We start from the raw sequence: 25,117 nt of genomic DNA, 5'->3' as shown, positions 1-25,117 counted from the left end.
GGAACACAGCAGGATGGAGCATTCAGCAGAAGCACTGCCAGTGCCTCATGATAGAACTGCCCCTGCCTCTTCACCTCAGGTGTCTGCTGTGCTGTTATCATCTATCTTGTCAGCTTGATGAATAAGGACTTTGTATGTGCAAGAAAGAAACCTAAGTTTGTGTCTATCAACTGTGTGCGCTTATTTAGCAGCTGTTAGAAAACAGGCAGTTAAAGTACTTTTGAGTTTTGACCATAGTCTCTCTAAGCAGTTAATGTATATCATACTGTGATAGGGGCATGGTTTATTTTTCAGGCTGAGACAGTTTATAGCTCAGCTTACCAAACCGGTCCTGGGGATTCCACAGCCAGTTGGATTTTTAGAATATCCACAAAGAATTATGCATGAAATACATTTGCATATCATGGGGACTCAGTATATGCAAATTTACATCATGCATAAAATCCTGCTGAGTGAGTGGTTATTTATTTGGAAAACCCTGGTTTGTAGGGACCAATTTGTCTCACTCTCTAAATAAAGCCTGACCACGTAAGTTAGTGCCTAAATCAAAACCATCTCCAGTTGTGTCATGAGTTACCTAACCTCCCTGTGGTCAGTAAAAGGTTTCTCTGGCCGAGATTTAATTATTTCTCCCTGCGGAGCAGATACATGTTAAGTTGAATTTTCAAGTTGCATTAATAAAAAACAGCATTTACGTGTTTACATAAATAGCATATACTTCTTTATATAGTACAACATGAGTAAATCTACACGTGTGAAAAAAGGGATGGTCTAGGTGTTCCCAAGTGGAGGCCAACATTTATGTATGTTAGTCGCTATTTTATAAGAGATTTACTGTATGTGTAGATTTGGCAGCTTTATATTTACTCTCACTCTTTATCTGGAGTAAGTGATAGTATAAGAAGTCTTAACAGTCAAATCATGACTAGGTCGTGGTCTGGGAGAAATGGGGGAAGCTGAGGCTGATCTTGATGAGTTGCAGATGGACTGGATTGGAAACTGAAAGACTAATTGATAACACTGGTAATTTTATTGCTGTGTGCATGTTAGAAAATCTGTTGACTATAAATCCCAATTTATAATAATTTTAATAATTGAGTCCACTAATATTTCTCAAATTTAAAACATTTTATTAACTACAAAACTATAACGAAATTAAATAACACTGTTATAAAAATATAACTTTACAATGACAACATACCAAAAAAAAATTGTGTTTTAGCACCCAGTACTCAAGGATGTGGAGAGGAGAATGGCAACCCGAGAGGAGGATCCTGCTCTGGAGCAGAGGGCAGTGGCATCTCCTCCTCACGAGGCATCTCATGAGGAGGAGATACCTGTGCCCTCAGCTCCTGAAAGGCCTCCTCCATGGCTGACAGCCTCCTCTGCACATCCTTGACATCTGCCCTGATGCTGTTTACTCCCTGCAGGAGCTCCTTCAGCATGCCAAACTGCGCATGTGCAGTACATACGCAGCTTGGAGGAGATCCTGCAAGGAGTAAAGCAGCAGTGCTGGTGCTGGTGCTGCTGGGCCCGGCTGTGGCTGCCTCCATCCTTTGGGCACTGGCAGTGGCACTGGTGGCTGTGGCTGCCTCTTCTTGCCCTGTAAAGAAATGTAAAAAATTCTACATAAGATATAGAACAGGGGTGGGCAGTTATGGTCCTCGAGGGCCACAAACCAGTATTGTACGCACTAGCAAGTTTACAATATTAAAATACATTCAACCCCTTAGTTTACTAAATTGTAGGGTTTTGGAAAAATGAGTATATAGTCTACAACCTCGGAGAGGGAGAGTGGAGGGATATCATTCTAGATAATTAGAGATAATATTATATAAATATATAACATAACATACATCTATCCCACCCTATATAACTGACTGATCACAAACAATAATTTTGATTTTCTGCCTCAGACAGATACTAGACAAACTACTACTACTAGTACTACAACATACATACTGGCCCTGTGGGCCAAAATACAAGCCATTAAGCCCGTACACACGTGCTACATTAAAAAAAAATGTTTTTCAGTTCATTTTTTAACATGGCACTCTTCTACAGTTCTTCTTCCTCACTCATCCTCTTTCTCCCACTGCCTCCCTCCCCTCTCACAGTGACTAATACCCCCTTCCCTCAGTCTCACATTTATCCCCCATTCACATTTGCAGCATGTTGGTCAATGGTCAGGGCTCAATTATCTAATAATATAATACCTGGCCCACCAGTGACGGTTTGCTCCGTCCTCCTCTGCTGACAGCTACTGGGCCCAGGAAGCCCTGCCTCGTCCCTGCTGGTGTGTGGTTCTGTACGAAGACACAGATCAAATTTCACAGAACAACAGTTAAAATTTAAAAAAAAGGAATTGGAACTGACACAAACAATATTAAACACAAATTCCATTACAATTAATTGAATAATATTTGTGTACTTGTGGAGTATTCTCAAACAGCCTACCAGGCGAAGGACGCGCTAAAGTCAGGCGGACCTCCTCAAGCCAATCACCCTCGTGAAGTCTCAGATGCCGACCTGAGAATTAGAGGTAGAAAGGAAATAGAATAACATTAATTGATTAATAAATTACTTACAAACACAACATGCCCTGCTAGGTTATTTTTTTATGCAATATATAACATTTAGTAATAAAAAAAAAATTAGCTATCTTTTAATGTGGCATTCAAAATTCCCAAATACAAATCACATCATTTCAAAATGATAAATAAATATAAATAAATATAATACACCACTAACATTATCTCTCACCTTTCTTCTTGAGATCTTCGATCTCACGCGGGTAAGAGGCTCTCCGGCAGAACTCCTCCTGGAGAGCCACCCAGGCTGCAGACTCCCTTTGAAGGTTAGGCCTGCTGCCTGAGGGGGTGTAGAGATGCTCCTCATCCAGGAGGAGTAGCCGGGCTAGGAGGTCCACATCTGCCTGTGTGAACCGTGGCTTCCGGGACCTAGCATCACGATCGGCCTTTGAGGAGGACGGTTGGGCTGACTCCCTATCATGATCCATCTACAATGAGAAAATAAAAAAGAAGATGAAAAAAAGTAAGTTCAGAAGCTCAGACTGGAAAGGGCTGAAGTATCCCACCCTTCACATCCCCCACTGCTGGTATATGGGAGAGAGAAGGGGAAGGGGAGGGGGTGGGGGGAGGTGAAGGGGCAAGCAGCCCCACTCCCTGTGAGGGATGGGAAGGGAGAGCCAGCCCCACTCCCTGGGAGGGATAGGAAGGGAGAGACAGCCCCTGAATGCAGGGGCTGTCTCTCCCTTCCCATCCCTCCCCCCCCCCCCACCACTCACCCACACACTATTCACTGGCTGGGACATGGGGGAGGGGAGGAGTCAGGGTCAGGCACTGTGTGCAGGAAGATCACAACACCCCTGGTGCCAGGGTTAGGGCACTGTGTGTGCAGGAAGATCACAACACCCCTGGTGCCAGGGTTAGGGCACTGGGTGCAGGAAGATCACAACACCCCTGGTGCCAGGGTTAGGGCACTGTGTGCAGGAAGATCACAACACCCTGACCCTTGAAAATAAATCCCCCACCCTCCCGAACCCCCCCAAAGTGCCTTAAATTACCTGGGGTCCAATGGGGGGCAGGGCGGGGAAACCGGCACGCTAAAGCAACCCTAAAACCCACCCCGACCCTTGAAAATAAATCCCCCACCCTCCCGAACCCCCCCAAAGTGCCTTATATTACCTGGGGTCCAGTGGGGGGCAGGGCGGGGAAACCGGCACGCTAAAGCAAACCTAAAACACACCCCGACCCTTAAAAATAAATCCCCCACCCTCCTGCCAGGGTTAGGGCACTGTGTGCAGGAAGATCACAACACCCCGACCCTTGAAAATAAATCCCCCACCCTCCTGCCAGGGTTAGGGCACTGTGTGCAGGAAGATCACAACACCCCGACCCTTTAAAATAAATCCCCCACCCTCCTGCCAGGGTTAGGGCACTGTGTGCAGGAAGATCACAACACCCCGACCCTTGAAAATAAATCCCCCACCCTCCTGCCAGGGTTAGGGCACTGTGTGCAGGAAGATCACAACACCCCGACCCTTGAAAATAAATCCCCCACCCTCCTGCCAGGGTTAGGGCACTGTGTGCAGGAAGATCACAACACCCCGACCCTTGAAAATAAATCCCCCACCCTCCTGCCAGGGTTAGGGCACTGTGTGCAGGAAGATCACAACACCCCGACCCTTGAAAATAAATCCCCCACCCTCCTGCCAGGGTTAGGGCACTGTGTGCAAGAAGATCACAACACCCTGACCCTTGAAAATAAATCCCCCACCCTCCCGAACCCCCCCAAAGTGCCTTATATTACCTGGGGTCCAGTGGGGGGCAGGGCGGGGAAACCGGTACGCTAAAGCAAACCTAAAACACACCCCGACCCTTTAAAATAAATCCCCCACCCTCCTGCCAGGGTTAGGGCACTGTGTGCAGGAAGATCACAACACCCCGACCCTTGAAAATAAATCCCCCACCCTCCTGCCAGGGTTAGGGCACTGTGTGCAGGAAGATCACAACACCCTGACCCTTGAAAATAAATCCCCCACCCTCCCGAACCCCCCCAAAGTGCCTTATATTACCTGGGGTCCAGTGGGGGGCAGGGCGGGGAAACTGGCACGCTAAAGCAAACCTAAAACACACCCCGACCCTTTAAAATAAATCCCCCACCCTCCTGCCAGGGTTAGGGAACTGTGTGCAGGAAGATCACAACACCCCGACCCTTGAAAATAAATCCCCCACCCTCCTGCCAGGGTTAGGGCACTGTGTGCAGGAAGATCACAACACCCTGACCCTTGAAAATAAATCCCCCACCCTCCCGAACCCCCCCAAAGTGCCTTATATTACCTGGGGTCCAGTGGGGGGCAGGGCGGGGAAACCGGTACGCTAAAGCAAACCTAAAACACACCCCGACCCTTTAAAATAAATCCCCCACCCTCCTGCCAGGGTTAGGGCACTGTGTGCAGGAAGATCACAACACCCCGACCCTTGAAAATAAATCCCCCACCCTCCTGCCAGGGTTAGGGCACTGTGTGCAGGAAGATCACAACACCCTGACCCTTGAAAATAAATCCCCCACCCTCCCGAACCCCCCCAAAGTGCCTTATATTACCTGGGGTCCAGTGGGGGGCAGGGCGGGGAAACTGGCACGCTAAAGCAAACCTAAAACACACCCCGACCCTTTAAAATAAATCCCCCACCCTCCTGCCAGGGTTAGGGAACTGTGTGCAGGAAGATCACAACACCCCGACCCTTGAAAATAAATCCCCCACCCTCCTGCCAGGGTTAGGGCACTGTGTGCAGGAAGATCACAACACCCTGACCCTTGAAAATAAATCCCCCACCCTCCCGAACCCCCCCAAAGTGCCTTATATTACCTGGGGTCCAGTGGGGGGGAGGGCGGGGAAACCGGCACGCTAAAGCAACCCTAAAACCCACCCTGCTATGGCCGGCGCCATTTTCCTTACGAAAAAACGATTTGCGACAGGAGATCGCTCCCAGACCCCCGCTGGACCCCCAGGGACTTTTGGCCACCTTGGGGGGGCCTCCTGACCCCCACAAGACTTGCCAAAAGCCCAGCGGGGGTCCAGATATTCACCACCACCTAATAATAATGAATTATTAATTCAGTGATATAACAAATCATTTAAAAAAAATTGAGTAGGTTAATATAAGAGATGACTGTAGTAGATTGAATACAGATCTGATGTTTCTGCTCTCCTCACAGCAAAGAAAAGCAACACACAAGCAGAGAAGCCCTTCTTACAAAGCTGAGCTAGTGAGTTAAGTAAGAGGATAAGTAAACATACTGGTGCCAGTGTGGCTACTTAAAAAATACACTTACCAACAATCAATTACATATATTTGAACTGTGTACAGTTCCAGCCAGGACCACCTTTCTAAAATGCACAGTGATTGGCAAATTCAACATGCACTAGCATTTCAGGTGCCTGCTAACAAAAATAATAAACAAAGAAGTGCTGATCATCACATTACTTTTTTTGTCAAGCTTCCAACTGTTTCCATTTCACATCCCCCCAACCAATGCCATTACCTCAGTGGAACCTTGGTAACATCAATAGATAAGAGCACAGCCAGCCAATAGGAATACATATATTCATTGCTAAGTGACCTTTACTGACCTGGGAAGTGTGAACACTGTTTCATTTTCTGTTGCTGTTCGTGAGTTTCCAGTTCCATTTCCCATCCCCCCAACCATCACCTCAGTGGTAACATCAATAGATAAGAGGGCTGCCAGCCAATAGTAACACATATTCATTCCTAACTGACCTTCAGTGACCTGGAAAGTGTCTATTTGTATCATTTTGAGTTAGTGCGCACTAAATCGAGTTAGTGCGCACTAACGGGGAGTTAGTGCGCACTAATCGGAAAAAACGATTTTTAACGATTTTTCAATGAAATAATCGTGCCTAAGACGATTTTCTTGCCCTGCCACACAATTTCTATCGTTAAGACGATATGGAAAACGATTCACATCCCTAATGTTATGTATCGCTTTGTGGATTGCTGATAGAACTTTGAACAAAATTCTGAATTTGATTGGGAGCCAGTGCAGGTTCTTTAGAATGGGTGTTATATGGTCTCTTTTGTTGGTTTTGGTTAGAATCCTTGCTGTAGCATTTTGTAACATCTGTAAAGGTTTTATAGTGTTCACGGGGAGACCGAGTAGAAGTGAATTGCAGTAATCGATTTTTGCGAAAATGATTGCTTATAAAATTGATCGGAAATCTTGGAAGTGGAGGAGGGGTCTCAACCGTTTTAAGACTTGTAGTTTGAAAAAGCAATCCTTTACAGTGTTATTGATTAAACTTCTACAGTTCATTTGGTTATCCAAGATGACTCCCAGGTTTCTGACTTGGGGGGATAGGACTAATTGAGAAGCGAGGCTTGAGTTGGATAATGGGCGATTCCCATCTTGGGTGATGAGTAGGTACTCTGTCTTGTTGTGATTGAGAACCAAGTTGAGACTGTTCACCTAAGATGACTGCAGCGATGCTCCTCTTTCACTGACACCATCAATGACATCATCTCTAAGGGCCTGCTGGCCCAATAAAGCCTTGAGACCTATGGCACGAGGGTTAGAGATCCTAAGGAGGCACCTCGGAGGAAGATCTGGGGATGCTGCAAGCTTTACATTCACCTAAGATGACTGCGGTGTTAAGAACATAAGAAATTGCCATGCTGGGTCAGACCAAGGGTCCATCAAGCCCAGCATCCTGTGTCCAACAAAGGCTAAACCAGGCCACAAGAACCTGACAATTACCCAAACACTAAGAAGATCCCATGCTACTGATGCAATTAATAGCAGTGGCTATTCCCTAAGTAAACTTGATTAATAGTCGTTAATGGACTTCTCCTCCAAGAACTTATGCAAACGTTTTTTGAACCCAACTACACTAACTGCACTAATCACATCCTCTGGCAACAAATTCCAAAGCTTTATTGTATGTTGAGTGAAAAAGAATTTTCTCCGATTAGTCTTAAATGTGCTACTTGCTAACTTCATGGAATGCCCCCTAGTCCTTCTATTATTTGAAAGTGTAAATAACCGATTCACATCTACACGTTCAAGACCTCTCATGATCTTAAAGACCTCTTTCATATCCCCCTCAGCCATCTCTTCTCCAAGCTGAACAGCCCTAACCTCCAAGCTGAACAGCCCTAACAAGCTTTCCCGGACTCCAGCTAATGTCCTTCAACTTCAAGTTCTATAACACAACCAGCTCATTTAACTGTTCGTTGTAAATATTTAAAATGCTATTAACCTTTTCTTTTTCCTTCCTCTCCCAGTTTAAGTATCCCTGTTTTTTGTAACTGCTTTCTTCCGCACTATAGTTCCAATTTGTTTTTTCTTTCTATGCACCACTGTTTTAATGTAAACCAGCATGATGTGATTTTATCATGAATGCCGGTATATAAAAACCTTAAATAAATAAATAAATAACCTCTTCAGCCTTTCCTCATAGGGGAGCTGTTCCATCCACTTTATCATTTTGGTTGCCCTTCTCTGTACCTTAGTTTTTGGGTACTTGCCAGGTTCTTATGGCCTGGATTGGCCACTGTTGGAAACAGGATGCTGGGCTTGATGGACCCTTGGTCTGACCCAGTATGGCATTTTCTTATGTTCTCCATCGCAACTATATCTTTTTTGAGATGCGGCGACCAGAATTGTACACAGTATTCAAGGTGCGGTCTCACCATGGAAAGCAGATTGAGCCTTGGGGCTCCAAACTTGAAGGTTACTACCTTTCCTTGTCATAGCTGTGAGTGGAGCAGCGAGCGTGGAGTAATTAGCGATGAAGTTCCTGCAATAGTTTGTAAATCCAAGGAATTTCTAGGGCGCGGAGGCCTACTGGCTGGGGCCAATCTCGAATTCCTTGGATTTTCTCAGGATCCATGGTGAAACCGCGATTGGAGATACCATCGCTGGCGTCATCTTCTTTAACTGCAGCTGTAAACTGAGGCCCTATGGACAACCACCTTCATCGGATGGGTGAGTTGCCTACCTGTGACTGCAGTGGTAGCTCCTCAATAGGAGCTTCTTTGAGTTCTATTGTTTGTAGACTCCCTCCTCAACTACAGTCCCCTCATCTCAGGATGAGAGGATGGAATTTTCACAGGTTGTAAGAACAACAGTGAATAATGTACAAAGTTTGGGCTAACAGACATCTAATTTATTTACATCTGCTGATATTTTGGTCTCTAATGTATCTGAAATTGAAGATGCTAAGACAAAATAAATGGTGATATCCCCAGATAAGAGTAAGGTTCCATCAAACATCACACTTGTTGGCTTGTGGAAACTGATTACAAGTTGGATAATAATGTGACCCGGTCCATCTCACAGTTCAATACTTTTATGACTGAGACAACAACTGACACTCCACCCAAGAAGCCGCTTGCGCTCTCGACGAGTGAGCTTTCAAACCAGTCGGGATGGGGTGACCCTTCCCGATGTAGGCCAAGCAAATTGTTTCCTTCAGCCAGCGAGCCAAGGATGCCTTAGATGCCTTTTCACCCTTCTTCAGACTCCAAAGAGCACAAAAAGGTTTTCTGATTTTCGAAAAGAGTTAGTGACCTTCAAATGCCGAAGGAGAACCCGGCGGACATTTAACAGATGAAGATCTCTTCCCATAGCGGGGTCATGAGCCCAATCAAGAAATCTGGGTAACTCCATGGACTGATTAACATGAAAGGCAGACACCACTTTCGGCAAAAAGGAAGGGACCGTGTGCAGGGACACCCCATCAGCCGAAATGCGAAGGAAGGGATTAGGGATGTGAATCGTTTTAGGACGATTAAAATTATCGTCCGATAATTTTAATATCGTCTTAAACCGTTATGGAACACAATACAATAGAGATTCTAACGATTTATCGTTATAAATCGTTAGAATCGTGAGCCGGCACACTAAAACCCCCTAAAACCCACCCCCGACCCTTTAAATTAAATCCCCCACCCTCCCGAACCCCCCCCAAATGAGTTAAATAACCTGCGGGTCCAGCGGCGGTCCGGAACGGCAGCGGTCCGGAACGGGCTCCTGCTCCTGAATCTTGTTGTCTTCAGCCGGCGCCATTTTCCAAAATGGCGCCGAAAAATGGCGGTGGCCATAGACGAACACGATTGGACGGCAGGAGGTCCTTCCGGACCCCCGCTGGACTTTTGGCAAGTCTCGTGGGGGTCAGGAGGCCCCCCACAAGCTGGCCAAAAGTTCCTGGAGGTCCAGCGGGGGTCAGGGAGCGATTTCCTGCCGCGCCTGCTGGCGCGGCGGGAAATCGCCTGCCGGCGCCATTTTCCGTACGGAAAATGGCGCCGGCAGGAGATCGACTGCAGGAGGTCGTTCAGCGAGGCGCCGGAACCCTCGCTGAACGACCTCCTGCAGTCGATCTCCTGCCGGCGCCATTTTCCGTACGAAAACGATTCGCGGCGGGAAATCGCTCCCTGACCCCCGCTGGACCTCCAGGAACTTTTGGCCAGCTTGTGGGGGGCCTCCTGACCCCCACGAGACTTGCCAAAAGTCCAGCGGGGGTCCGGAAGGACCTCCTGCCGTCCAATCGTGTTCGTCTATGGCCGCCGCCATTTTTCGGCGCCATTTTGGAAAATGGCGCCGGCTGAAGACAACAAGATTCAGGAGCAGGAGCCCGTTCCGGACCGCTGCCGTTCCGGACCGCCGCTGGACCCGTAGGTTATTTAACTCATTTGGGGGGGGTTCGGGAGGGTGGGGGATTTAATTTAAAGGGTCGGGGGTGGGTTTTAGGGGGTTTTAATGTGCCGGTTTTGCGATTTTTAGATTTTTAGATTTTTCACGATTTTTCACGATTTTTCACGATATTTTACCCCCCAAACGGCAACAATACGATTCCCTCCCCCTCCCAGCCGAAATCGATCGTTAAGACGATCGAGGACACGATTCACATCCCTAGAAGGGATCCCTACAGGAAAGAGCCTGCAATTCTGAAATATGCCTCTCATAACAGATGGCCACAAAGAACACTGTCTTCAAGATGAGGTCTTTTAAGGAAGCGTGTCTCAGAGGCTAAAAAAAAGGGGGATCACGATGTGCCCTCAACACCAGATTGAGATTCCATTCCGGGCATAACTTACAAAGAGGAGGACGAAGGTGCTTCACCCCTTTCAGGAAATGGACAATGTCCGAGTGGCTGGCTAGAGGCCTGCCACCTACCCGCCCTAGGAGACATCCCAGGGCCGAAACCTAAACACGCAGGGAACTATAAGCCAAACCTTTAAATAATCCCTGCTGCAAAAACCCCAAGACCTGAGGAATGGTCACCGACAATGGCACTGCACCCTGCTGGTCACACCAGACTTCAAACACCTTCCACATTCGAGCTTATGCTATAGACGTCGAGGGCCGCCTGGACTGAAGCAAGGTGTAAATCACCTGTTCCGAATAACCTTTCATCCATAACCACCACTTCTCAAACACCAGGCTGCGAGAGAGAAGTGATCCTCCCGATCCAAAAAAATGGGCCCTTGTCGCAGGAGGTTCGGCAGATGAGCTAGGCATAGCGGACTGTATCGCCAACCGCATCAGGTCACAAACCATAGCCGCCGCAGCCACTCCGGTGCCATCAGAATTACCGAACTGGGATGGTTCTCTATGTGCCGGAGAATGCGCCCGATCAGGGCCCATGGAGGAAAGGTATATAGGAGGATTCAGACTAGGGTGTCTGCTCCTACTGCCCGATTTCCTTCTTTCGGCTGAAGAACCGGTCCAATCTTGGCGTTGATATGAGTCACCATGAGGTCCAGTTGGGCAACTCCCCATCGGGCACAAATGTGATTCCAACTCTCCCGGGATAGTTCCCACTCCCCTGGATCCAACTGTTGACAACTGAGGAAGTCTGTCTGCACGTTGTCCACATCTGCCACGTGAGAGATTGCGAAGCCTTCCAGATGAAGCTCGGCCCAAGCAAGAGGAGGTGTGCTTCCTGTGCCTCGACCGGACTCCTGGTTCCTTCCTGGCAATTGAGATATGCCACTGTTTTCCAAGAAAGTTGTCATTTCTAGACTGTCAGAGGAAATAGGTAATATTTCCAGTTTATCCTCCAAATTAGCTTCTTTATTCACCAGTAGGAAATAAAATGCCTTAGAAATAGGTGGTAAGGCATTAAATGGAATTTTTACAACTTCCAAAAGGTAATTTTTGAATCTTTCAATAAGTGATAAATTTTCCACTTTAGGAAAGTTAATCAGGCATAAGTTCTTCATTTTGCAATGTTCTAAAGATTTTCAACTTTGTTATATAACACAATATTGTCTTTAACATAGTATCATCAGACTGGAGGTTTTTTTTATATTAATCTCTCACATAACTCCAACTTTTGACATTTCACTATTTGAGTTTCTTACATCTGTACTTCCATATTCATCAATGAAACCAGATTTAATAACTGAGCATATTGTCCAGACAAACTATTCCCTACTTTCTCAATGGCTAACCATAAAGTTTTAAGACAAATACTTTCGGCTTCTTCATGGAAAAATTAAGCAGTAGCATAGTCGTTGGTGAATCCTTTGATAGTCAATCTGCCCCCAAACTCTGTAGCAGAAGCCCCACACAAGGGGGAAGGAGTAAAAGGTCCCTGAACGCCATCATTTCCAATTGGAAATGGCCCTTCCTTCTCTATCTGGGTCTCTGGCTTCTCCGGTTGTTCTGCAGTTATCCATGTGCAACTGCTCCAACACTTCAGACATCCTTGTAGTTGGCCAGGACAGGATTCTCCTTTCTTCCAGGCTCAATGATGCATTTAATACTGGGGAGGATGATGACTCACCCAACCTCATCTCTCCTCCCAAAGGTACAGCACCGGAAGCATCTGACACAAAGACCTCATGGTTGATGTAACAGTCTATCGGACCAGAAACAAGAGGAGAGGTCAGATGGAAAAATCGGGTTTTGCCCTTCTTTTTCACCATTGTGTCAACAACAATGCAGGTAATTTCAACATCCAAGAATCCAACAAGAGTGTGTCAGGGCCAATCCACCATCTGGCTTCACCCCGAGTGGTTTGAAGGCAGTAGGAACAGTTACAGTGGAAAGTGACAGACTGAGAATGCAACAGATGAAAGGGATAAATGCAGGGGAAATATAGCTGACTGGCTGGGTGGGAAGGGGTCAAAGGAATAAGAAGTAAATCTGGAAGAGAGAAAATGGGCAGTTTCCTCCACTATGATTTCAGAAATAAAGGAGAGGGTATAAGGATAAGGACCAGGAAAGGGTAGAAGAATGAAGAGGGGAAGTGGGATGTAGAGATTACATGGCTGAGAACTTGAGACTAATTTTATGAACCTTGTTATGGAAATAGTCCACCATAGTCTGAGTAGAGAGTGAAGGAGGGGTGGATGGCAAAGACGAATTGAGTGTGACAAAGAGAAAGATATATTACCTGAAGACCATTATTTTTAAAAATTTTTATTTATATTTCACCTTTCAGCCACTTCAAAGGGGATTATATGTATGCACATTAGGTATTTACCTATGCCTAGAGGGCTCATAATCTAACAGGGTCATTTATCAAAATGCGTTAGGGCCCTAATGCCTGTGATAATGCCCTAACACATGCGATAAATACTGCATCGCAAATTGTGTATGCAAATTTTTCATTTGTATTGGGATTTGGGAGGAGTAAATAGAACTGAGGGTCAGCTAGCGTGGTGTGTGACAGAGCAACAAACAGTAATGCAGCTTTTAACACCGGAAACAACTACACCTTTTTCCTGTGCGTTGTGCCTGCATTAGGTGTGCGTTACAGCCGAAAATGCTTTTATCGCAAATTGCAGTTCAGAAAGGGAGAAGGGAGAGGGGAGGAGAAAGAGTGCCTCTGTGGAGGCTCACTTATATCTGAACTTTTTATACCACTGTAAGAGAGGGCATTATGAACTGGGGTGAGGTTTGGGGGGCGAGTTGGGTTTTGGGGGGCAGTTTTACATGCACAGTCATAGGTACAAACAGCACGGTTACCATGAGTGATGATTTAGAGTGATGAAAGGTGAAAGAAGAGTAGATTTGTACCATGTTCTCTCTTCCTTGCTTAATGCACTCTACCTAGCTGCAGTCAAGCAAGGTAGAGAGAACATGGAACAAATCTACTCTTCTTTCACCTTTCATCACTCCAAATCATATTAAATCTTCACTCATGGTAACCGTGCTGTTCGTACGTATGACTGTGCATGTAAAACTGCCCCCCAAAACCCAACTCGCCCCCCAAACCTCACCCCAAGTTACTAGTGTCCCCTCTTATGGTGGTATAAATAGTGAACTTTTTGGTGAGCCTCTACAGAGGTGCTCTCTCTCTCTCTCTCTCACATACTCACACACCAGCAGCCCAAAACACAACATAAAGCTGCCCACAGCTTGCGATGTGAAAACAACATGGGTGCAATAAATTTTTAACGCACGTTGCGGTAAAATACCTATGCAAAGCAGTACCAGGAAAATGACCCTAACCACACCCCTTTTTTTAATGTAGGTGCTATTTTTATAGCAAAATAACAGCAAAGGAACTGCTGTTCAACTAATTGCACTATCTTAATTCATATACACTATGTAAATTTGTACATAATTCTTATCCTGTAAACACCCTCTCCTGCTTTTTGCCCTTCTCTCCAGTTAGAATTTGTTTTTCACCTATTTTTTTCTCTAACAGCCTAGTTCCACGTTCCCTGTTATAATGTAACTTTTGTTTTTCTCTGTTAACTGGTCCCCCCTAGTTTATTGTAAACCGGTACGATAAGACCTGGTCTTGAGCATCGGTATATTAAAAGAATTTAAATAAATAAATAAATAAATAAATAAATAAAATAAAATAAATAATGATAAATCTAGGCCTAATGGATATATTTTGAAAGTCCGGCACGTGCAAATACCGGGAGATATGCGTGTGGCTGTGCCGTGGCAATGCCGAGCGCATTTTCGAAACGGCCCGGCCAAGTGCGTATCTACCGGTAAGTGCGGAAATGACGGGCTCTGTAAAAGGAGTGGGCTGGGACAGCGGCCATTAGGCCCTGGTCTGGGGAAGCTCGCGGAACTTACTTCACCTCTGAAGAGGAAGTAAGTTTAAAAACAAAATGAATTAGCACAGTTAGGTGGGGATTAGGGGTCAGGGTGGACAGGGGAAAAGGGAGGAAGGGTAGTTAGGGGGATAGGAAAGTTTCTTCCCAGTTCTCTCCTTAACTGGAGCAGACTGGGAGGGAACTGGGAATGGCCCGATTGCGTCGCCGAGTGTTTTTTTTAGAAAATCACCCCTCTTGTGCGTGCAAGTCACGACCCGCCCGCATGTGATGCACGCATGCTATAAAACCGGCGTGTCCAAGTGTACGTGCTGGGAATCATGCACACGTTTGAAAATCTCTCTCTAAGTTTGTACTTGAGGCAATGGAGGCTGAAGTGACTTGCCTAAGGTCACAAGGAGCACCAGTGGAATTTGAACCTTAGCTTCCCTGGTTCGTAGCCCACTGCCCTAACCTCTAGGCTACTCCTGCATACAATATATTAAGCAATGTAAAAGTAAACCAGAATATTTATTTACAGAATATAAAAACTGTAAGAAACACAATTACCGGTAATTGTTCAATATATAACAAATACAAGTTGCCATATTCTCTTCTGACCACTAGAGGTCAGCAACATTGAAACAATAAATTAGTTACTAGTCTGGTGGCTACCTATATGTTATCATGGTATTTAGAATAAGCCAGATGCTGTTCACCAACCATCCAACAGATTTCATAGGACCAAAAATAAAAAAGTCTCTACAGGTGAGGCCTGACAAAAAGGAAGCACAAGCTTTATATGTGGATAACTCAAAATCTTGTAACTCACTTCCCTGTTGAATGCATTTCCTCTGGTAACTGAAGCTCAGAGGTGTTCAGTGAAACACAGAAATGCTTCCAGCAATTACAAAGCACAATCATAAATGCCCTTGGGATCTTTAAGCCTAGAGATCACAGGATCACTTGGATTGAAACTTAGTCTACTAGAGTTCAGGCTTTAAACTATCTAAAACTGATTAGATGGTAGAGGTTCAGCCTCATATTGCAGATGAAGGTCCACTCTGATCAGTCTCTGATCCTGTAGATCCTTGGATGTTCCACATCAATTGATTCTGGTAAAGGAATGTCCAAGGATGCAGTGTTGCAAGTTTCAGCAACATAATATATGGTGATCTATCCCTGGATTAAATAGCAGCAACTCTGGTGTTTACCCCTTGGCATGAATATATTCAGTGGTGAATAAAAACCTAATAAGGATGTGGATGAATAATCCTTTGTGAGCCTGCTTGTGGGGAGAGCAGAAGAGGTTAACAGGAGTGTTTCTGGTGGGTCTTCCTTCTGCATGTCTCAAGTATCTGTTTGGAGCTGTGTCAAATATCTTTTTCACCCAATTCCCCCCCCCCCAAATATCTTACTTTACAACAGTGGCTATTCACCAAAACCCAAAAGATCAAGACAGATTCATGCTACTGAGGTCCACAAGACCAGACTTGAATTGAGCCTAATAAGATCTATCAATGAGAAAAGTTAAAGCCATCAGCCAATCAGAGAGCTACATTTCACAATGCTGCTTCTCAATAGAAGCTCCTGTCGATTCTATTATGACATGTCTCTATGATGCTTTAACTGTTTAGGTGACTGACTCCAGTGTATGCATGGAGGATGGGGGGTTGGCAGAATAATTCTTGAATTGATCATCATGTTGTCCATAGACACTAAGGTAATTTTTCAAATGTTTCATTATAAATAATATGGAAATTAATTTCTTCACAGATATTGTGGATGGGTGAATCTCTGTCTTGATTAAAATACAAGTTCAGATTTTTATTTACTTAAATTTCCTTAATCAGTCAGCTTTGACCCAGTTCAAAGCTGTTTCTTAAATCTAGATTTATTGAGATTGGTTTTGATTTATATAAAGATTTGCAGATTCATAATATTCAAAGGCAGTGACAGGATCTGCTCAAGTCACAGGAAAAATAAGCATTTGCAGAGGGCATCAAGGTCAGAGGGGCAGTACCCATATCTTCAGATGGCCTGCTCTGCAGCTCACACCTCAAGGCTGCACTTCCTCCCTCACTTCCAAGAACCAAGTGAGAATACTTAAAAGTGAGGGCATCAGCATGATCCTGCTGTGTGCTTTAATCCCTGATGCAATTTCTGGTTTGCAGAAGTACAAGAAGAGCAACTGGCAGGTGGAAGGAGAAGGGATACAAAAGAAATGGCTGGGGTCCCAGAAGGATCATTATCAGCCACTGTGTTTAATATTTAACAAAGGCCCATTTCCAAATTACTTTCAGGTTTAGAACTTTATTATTCTTTGTATGCAGACGATATACAGTTTTTCTTTCCCATTACTTCTGATAGTTAAATGCTGTTAAATGTTGGTTAAGGTTTAACAAATGAAATCTTAATATCTCCGACTCAGATCATTAGATTAATGTTGTCCAACCTCATCTTTTCCATCTACCTTTCATTTTGAGAGAGTGTTGTGATTCCCAGTTCTGACAAAGTTAGAAATCTTGGGATTATTTTGGATTCAGTTATCATTTAAACATCACGTGAAATCAGTTGTGCAGAAGGCTTTTTTCAAATTGTGGATTTTGAGAAAGATTAAACCCTATCGACATCAGTTTTCAGGATAATTCTTCAAGCTTTTATTATTTCTGGCCTTGATTATTGTAATTCTATCTTGCCCTTCCTCACTATATTATTAAAGTTCTTCAGGTGGTAATGAACTCAGTGGCTAGAATCCTTACGGGGACTTCATGTTTTGATCATATATCGCCAGTCTTGTATTCACTGCATTGGCTTTCAGTTATTTGGATGATTCAATTTAAGATTCGTATAATGGTACATAAAGTGTTGAGCAATGGTGCTCCTCTTTGTATTAGGGTGTGCCAATCACAAAATAAGGGGAAGGGCCAACACCCGGGGAGGATCTAAAAATGAAATATCCCAGCAGATGGAACCAGCTTCCGGAAACCTTAAGGAATCTTGTCCAGAATCCTTCAGGAAACAAACAATGGCCTTTCTTTTCACTGAGACTTTTAAGTCATTTTAATTTTATGGTTTTATTTGCAGATTTGAATCTCTTATTTTATGAGTATATCCATTTTATCTATATGTTTGTTTTACCTATTTTATTATGCATGTATCCCTGTTGGCCACCTTGGATCTGTAATAAGATGGCACACAAATGTTTTAAATAAATAAATAAATAAATAAATAAATAAATAAGAAGATGGAGGCATGGACCATAGAGGGGGAGAAAGTAGGGGAATGGATCCACAGACCATAGGAAGGGGGAGAGGAGACAGAGGACACAGGGTGCAAGGAAGAATTAGTGCATGGGAAATGGACCTATATACTACAGGCTGGGGTGGGGGGGGGGGGGATAGAAGGGCCACTGGGGAAAGATCATAGGCAGGGCTGGAAGGGGGAAATTACAGTTAGAGGTTAGAGACATACCACTGGCCACTTGGAAGGGAGGGGGATCCACGTATGAATGGACAGGAACTACTGGGAAATGAGAGCCATGGGTCAGAGGAGAGGTAGGATGCATGGAAGGGAGGGGACAGGAAGGGAAGAGAAGAAAGGAAATAAGGGAAATGAGATTTAGAGACAGGCTGTATTGGGAGAAGAAGAAATAGTAACTGAGTTAAAGACAGAGAAGTGAAGGTCTTTTCAAGGACTTTTCTTTATTTTCAATGGAAAAATTGGAAACGTTGTAAAAAAAATTGGGAAAAGCTCTCATTAAATATTTTCTGTTAGAATAAAGAATAAAATGCTTTGGCAGACAAAGTTTTCAAATATTGTTTCAGCTCCCCTGACTTTGTGAAAATGATTTATAACAACTATACAATGGCATCTTTAGACAGAAAAAAAGGGAGGGTAACTTTCAAACAAATGCATGCAGCGACATATAATACACAATAAAGTCTAGCTCAAATTCAAAAAGATTGTATGTGGTCGAACTGGGGTAACCTCATATAGTGCCAAAACCAGGCTAAAAAATGCCTATATTGGCTACTTGTTTTGAATCTCTAACTCCAACAATGTGGTTGTTAGAATGCTTGTATAATCATCGGTGACCCCAGAAAGACAGGATGCCAAGTCGATTGCTTCACTTGGCTGTCTTGACAATTCAGTGTGAGTCCACTGTTGTGGGAGCTGATGATGGTATACAGGAAAAGAACAAAATGTTATACCAATCACAACTCACTGTTATAACGCCAAGGTGCTGTATATGAAACTTCATGCGGTAAGTGTCATAATCCCGACACTGCAATGTTTCGAATTAGATATCTTCCTCAGGGAATCACTCTTAAGCATGGAATATACTTAAGTATCTCGGCTGTAATAATACACTCGATAAATGATGGCAAATATGCTCCTTCATTCGAGTGCTGTACGTGCGCTGATGGCGAAAAGATGGCTTTCTACGGTCAGAGTGCTTCTTCTTTTTTGCGCGATTGCGATCTGTATTATTTGCGATCTGCTCCTTGCGCTGCTATGGCACTGACCGCAACTGACCACTGCAGATGATACTACAGAAGGAGCAGGATTTGAATGAGTAAATAAAAACCAAAGGTTTAACTGGAAATATATTCAGGATAACAAACCAAATCTTTATTACAAGAAAAAATATAGGGAAAATAACAACAATAAAAATCACATAAAGGGCAAGCATACCACAAAAAATTAAAATCCAGCACAGCCATGTTTCAGCATCTATGCCTGTATCAGCGTAAAAAATACGGGGCAGATTTTCTAACCTGCGCGCGTGGGGTACATTTGTGCGTGCTCCGAAATCGGAGCGGCCTCAGAGGGAACTTTCCTTCCACTCCCCCCAACTTCCCCTATCTAACCCACCCCTATTTAAATCCCCCCCCCACCTTGTTTTCAATAGTTACGCCTGCTGTAACCTGCGCGCGCCGGCCGGTTGCCAGTGCGCTATCCTCCGGCACAGCCGCTGTGCCGGAAGCCTCGGTCCTGCCCCTGGACCGCCCCCGGACCGGGTGCCTCGCCCCCCTTCCCGCCCCTTTTTCAAAGCCCTGGGACATACACGCGTCCCGGGGCTTGTGCGTGTCGCCAAGCCTATGCGTAACCCTTTGAAAATCTACCCCTATATGTTTAGTTCATTCTGAAAGAGGTCGAAATCAGCAGTAAAATGGTGTGAACAACAGATGACAAGTAATCTGCAAGAAATACAAAATACTTTGATATACATCTTTGTAATAAGAAAAGAAAAAAGGAAGAAACATCTCAGAAGCCAAGCAGAGTGCTGCATTTGTACATATTTATTTATTTTATTTTTATTTATTTTATTTAAAAATTTTGTATACCGTCATTCGCAAGAAACATCACAACGATTCATATCATAAAATCATGAAATCATAAAATCATAAAAGCAACAATAAATTATGGTAGTTAAAATACAATAACATATTCAATATAAAATAAAATTATTAATAAAAGGACGGGTAAAAGAAAAACATACAGATCCAGCAGCACAAGGGTAAAAGAAAAACATACGAATAATTGCTTATTCGTTCTAACTACTTCTTTCCTCTAAATAGTCTTCGTAGGTCTGTTCGAAGAGCCATGTCTTCAATGCTTTCTTAAAAGCTTTAAACTCTGTTTCCAGATGTAGTTCAGCGGGCACTGTGTTCCAAATACAGGGACCAGCAATCGAGATGGATCTATCTCGTACTAGTATGAGGTGGGCTGAATTTACTGACGGGATTTGCAATAGTCCCTTATTAGCTGATCTTAATGATCTTTGTGGGGTGTGAAGCCGAATTAAAAAATTCAGCCAATCTGTTTTTTGACCATGTATCGCTTTATGTACAATGCAGCATGCCTTTAATGTATTCTCTGTGAGATCGGTAACCAGTGTAAGTTAATCAGAACAGGAGTAATATGATCCCGTTTTTTACAATTTGTTAGCACTCTCGCCACGGAGTTTTGAAGGACTTGTAAAGGGCACAATGTGGTTTGTGGAAGACCCAGAAGAAGCGAGTTACAATAGTCCCGTGATGAGAAAATTAGGGCCTGCAACACTAAACGAAAGTCATTAACATCCAACAATGGCTTCAATTTTCTCAGGACCAACAATTTATAATAACCTTCCCTTAATTTCACAGAGATATGTTTTTTGAAATTCAATTGACAATCAATGGTTATCCCAAGATCTTTAACTGAATCAGAGAGCATTAATTTAATATTATTTGATAAAGTAAAGGTATTATTGGTATTAATCACATTATTTTTTGGTTTTTGTTCAAGAAGAATGAGTTCGGTTTTTTCCATGTTTAAATCTAATTTCATGTGACATAATAATTGGTTAATGGCAGCAAGATAAACAGTTATTAATTTGAAAGTTTGCTCAATTGTATCTGATACAGGGATCAAGAGCTGGATGTCATCAGCATAAATATAAAAATTCAGCCCTAAGCCTGCTAAAAGATGACAAAGTAGCAGTAAATAAACATTAAACAGCGTTGCCGACAAGGCAGAACCCTATAGGACCCCAGTTTGGAGCTCAATTTTGTCCGAGAAGGAATTACCTATTTTAACTTGAAAGGATCTTTGTTTTAGAAATGAAGTAATCCATCCAAGAGTCTTATTTATAAGGCCAACCTCTTCCAATCTTGTAATCAAGATATCATGATCTATCGTGTCAAACCCTGCCGACAAATCAAGTAAGACAAGAATATATTTTTGACCAGAATCAAAACCTTTTAGTACTGTGTCAGAATGGTAAGCCAAGCATGTGTCTGCAATGGCAATCAAATGGTGAGCTTAGGGGCCTTAAAAATATATAATACTATATGTTTGATATCAAAATAATATAACTAACAATAATACACATAAAAGATAAATAAAAATAAAAATAAAATAAGAAAAGTCAACAAGTAACGTATACCCAAAGGGAATAATAAAAATCCTTAATACTAAATAAAATAATAACAATAACCATCTACATACCATGAATTGTAGATACAATTTAAATCACAGACCTTTGTCCATCTGAATATTCAACTGAGTCTTTAATCCATGTTGCTCAATCACAGGCAAAAAGATTGTACGCTGTATATGAAGTTTCCTAACAAACCTAAACAAACTCGCTCTAGTTTGAAGGGCATTATATCTGGCTATGAGGACATAGAGTCCTTTGATAAGAAAGCTTTTATTCTGGTGTGGAAAGTTTCACATTGTACAAACTGATAATAGGAGGCCCTGTGAAAAGAGTGGTCTCCTATTCCATTCTCTCTCTTGTGTAAGTCAGCTGTGATTTCTCATAAGATTCACCAAAATGCTATAATTTTTGCATGGATAACGCCCATGATAAGAAAAAGGGGCGTGGCTATAACTTTAGAATTACCACACTGCGCACTATGGGGCAGATTTTCAAAGGGTTATGCGTGTAAGATACGCGCGTAACCCCCAAAAAGCTGCCCCTTCCACCCACTGCGTGTGCCGAGCCTATCTTGCATAGGCTGGGCAACACGCTCAAGTCCCGGGGCTTTCCTGGGGGGGCGTGCTGGGGGCGTGTCAAGGGGGCATGTCGCGGCCAGCGTGTCATCGGGGGCGTTCCGGGGCGGGGTCGTGGTTCCGGCCCAGGGGCGTTCCGGGGGTATGGTCGCAGCCTCTGGACCAGCTCCCGGACCAGAACATGGCACGCCGGCAGCTGGCCTGGCGCGCGCAAGTTGAGGCAGGCATAACTTTTGAAATAAAGGTAGGGGGGAATTAGTTAGGGCTGGGGGGCGGGTTAGTTAGGGGAAGGAAAGGGAAGGTGGGGGCGCTGGTTCGGAGCGGCCTCGGAGGGAACGAGGGCAGGCTGCGCAGCTTGGCGCGCGCAGGCGGCTGATTTTGCGAAGCCTTGCGTGCGCCGACCCCGGATTTTAAAAGATACGCGCGGTTACGTGCGTATCTTTTAAAATCCAGTGTACTTTTGTTTGCGCCGGTTGTGCATACAAAAGTACGCGTGTGCATACTTTTAAAAAATCTACCCCTATGTTTGCGCTTTGTATAGGTAGTTTATCGCGATGCGCGTTAAAGGTTTCGCACCCTGCAAAACTTGTACTTCACTACTCACGAAGTACCCAGAAAGAGAGAGAGAAACTCTTTATAAGGCCTTCATAGTAGTCAGTTATTTATATCAAAATAGGAGGGCCAGCTAGTAACTTGATTACTTCAATGTTCTCTCACCCTAGCATGATAGCACCAGTCCATCAAGTTAGGGTGAAAGAACATTGTAGAAATCTCATCTTTGTGTTACTTTCTTCATTCCAAATGACGTCAAATCTTCACCGAGGTGTACTGTACAGTTTGTACATATCACTCTGCATGTAAAACTGGCCCCAAAACCCTACACCACCACCAAAACCTCACCTCGAGTTACTAGCTGGCCCTCCTACAGCAGTATAAATAGTCGACTACTATGTGTGCCACCCCAAAGGCTCTCCCTCTCCCCTGCCCTAAAATGCCCGAAATGGAATTTACAATATTTATCACAAATTACGATACAGCCATTTCAGGCATATTGCACAGCTTAACGCCTACAAAAAAGGTGTAGTTATTTCTAGCATTAAAAAACATGCAATAGTGTGTGTTATGCTATTGTATGGTGTGATAATGCCCCTCATTTTCCTTAATCCTGCCCAAACCCCTCCTCAATCCTGCCCCTTTGAATAAATTTGCCAAATTTGAATTTGCACAATGATAAATATCGCATGCGTTATAGTTTATCATATGCATTATGGTGTTATTGTGGGTGTTAACGCCATAACGCACTTTGATAAATGGCCATGCAAGTTTGTACCTTTTGCCCAAAATCAGTCTGATAAAAAATGCTGATTTAACGTCATTTGCCAAAACAGAAGTGGTTTAAATCAGTAGTTCCTAAACCTGTCCTGGGGACCCCTAGCCACTCAGGTTTTCTGGATATCCGCAATGAATATACATGAGACAGATCTGCACGCATTGCCTTCATTAAATGCAAATTTCTCTCATGCATATTCGCTGCAGATATCCTGTAAACCCAACAGGCTGGGGGTCCCCCAAAAGAGGTTTGGTAACCACTGGTTTAAATTATAGTACAGTGCTCTGAGGCATTCCATTTGAGTTTCAAACAGCATAACTTCAAAACAAGGGGAAAACTCAAATTGTGAATACCTTTAAGGGAAAGTTCAATGAGGAATGCATTGTGCAATGATCATTTTGGTTTCTCTGACATTCGGGCCGATACAGTAAACCACGCGGGAGAGCGGGCGAGTGCCCGCTCTCCCGGCGCGCGCACAGGCCACGCTCCTGTGCGCGCGATTCAGTAAGTTAATTTATTTAAATTAGGGCCCACGGTAAAAAGAGGCGCTAGGGACACTAGCGCGTCCCTAGCGCCTCTATTTTTGATGGAAGCGGCGGCTGTCAGCGAGTTTGACAGCCGACGCTCAATTTTGCCGGCGTTGGTTCTCAAACCCGCTGACAGCTACGGTTTCGGAAACCGGACACCAGCAAAATTGAGCGTCCAGTTTTCAACCCGCGAGCTGTGGGCCCATTTTAAATTTTTTTTTTTTTTTTAACTTTGGGGGCCTCCAACTTAATATCACCATGATATTAAGTCGGAGGGTGCACAGAAAAGCAGTTTTTACTACTTTTCTGTGCACTTCCCCAGCGCCGGCAGAAATTAATGCCTACCTTTGGGTAGACACTAATTTCTTAAAGTAAAATGTGCGGCTTGGCTGCACATTTTACTTACTGTATCGCACGGGAATGACTAATAGGGCATCAACATGCATTTGATTGTTGCGGGTGCTATTAGTCTCGGGGTGGTTGGACGCGCGTTTTCGACGCGCTATTACCCCTTACTGAATAAGGGGTAAAGCTAGCATGTCAAAAACCCGCGTCCAAATGCCTGATTGTGTTTAGCCCTAGAAGCTTCCCATAAGAACATAAGATGTCTTCTCTTTTTTATTATTGTTACTGTATCTTGTTTTCTTGTTCTACCATCCAGTTCTGTGGGTGTACTTAATTCTGACTCACTTGCAGATAATATTGAAAAAAAGTTTTAGACCTTCCAATTCTTCTACTCATTTAGATGCAGTTGATTTGCATTGAAAACTATTTTGCAAAAGATTTCATATTGTCAAAAAAATGGAAGAAACCTTTTTGCCAACAGGAATACACAGGAGCTGATTTATCATAGGATTTTTCCACAGGCATAGCATAGATCATAAGCCCTTGATGCATCAGGCCTGAGGGAATTTCTCCATTGAAGTCATCCAGCATTCATTATGGTAGAGTAGGATTTTAATGGACATGTATCATTTATAAAGAGTTGACTAAATGATATAGCAAACATGCTACATATTTTTGGTGAAATTGGGATAAAGCTCAGAGGGAACAAAAAAACAAGAGAAGAAATACATCAATTCTGGTACACTGACTTAATGTAAACACAAAACTCTGGGGAAAAAAACCCACACTCAGCACCTGTGCAGCAAACCTGCCATACCTATCCAGCATTAACACCCAGAACTCAAACAACTATAACCCTGCAT

At 43.8% G+C, this 25,117-nt stretch overlaps 1 protein-coding gene across 2 annotated transcripts in view; it reads left to right on the top strand.

The window, feature by feature from the left end:
• The first annotated feature begins 16,194 nt into the window (after positions 1-16,194).
• WDCP (WD repeat and coiled coil containing) overlaps positions 16,195-25,117 on the top strand; it is a 119,754-nt gene continuing 110,831 nt past the window's right edge. The window contains exon 1 of one of the 2 annotated variants that reach the window (XM_029596012.1): positions 16,195-16,272. The gene's annotated coding sequence lies outside the window, so the exon portion shown is untranslated. The remainder of the gene's footprint in view (positions 16,273-25,117) is intronic. The other variant, XM_029596013.1, reaches the window with a different exon arrangement.

Source organism: Rhinatrema bivittatum, chromosome 3, assembly GCF_901001135.1.
Source record: "Rhinatrema bivittatum chromosome 3, aRhiBiv1.1, whole genome shotgun sequence".
Lineage (NCBI taxonomy): Eukaryota > Metazoa > Chordata > Amphibia > Gymnophiona > Rhinatrematidae > Rhinatrema > Rhinatrema bivittatum.
The sequence above is the reverse complement of the archived record's forward strand: the minus strand, read 5'-3'. Positions and strand labels throughout refer to the sequence as shown.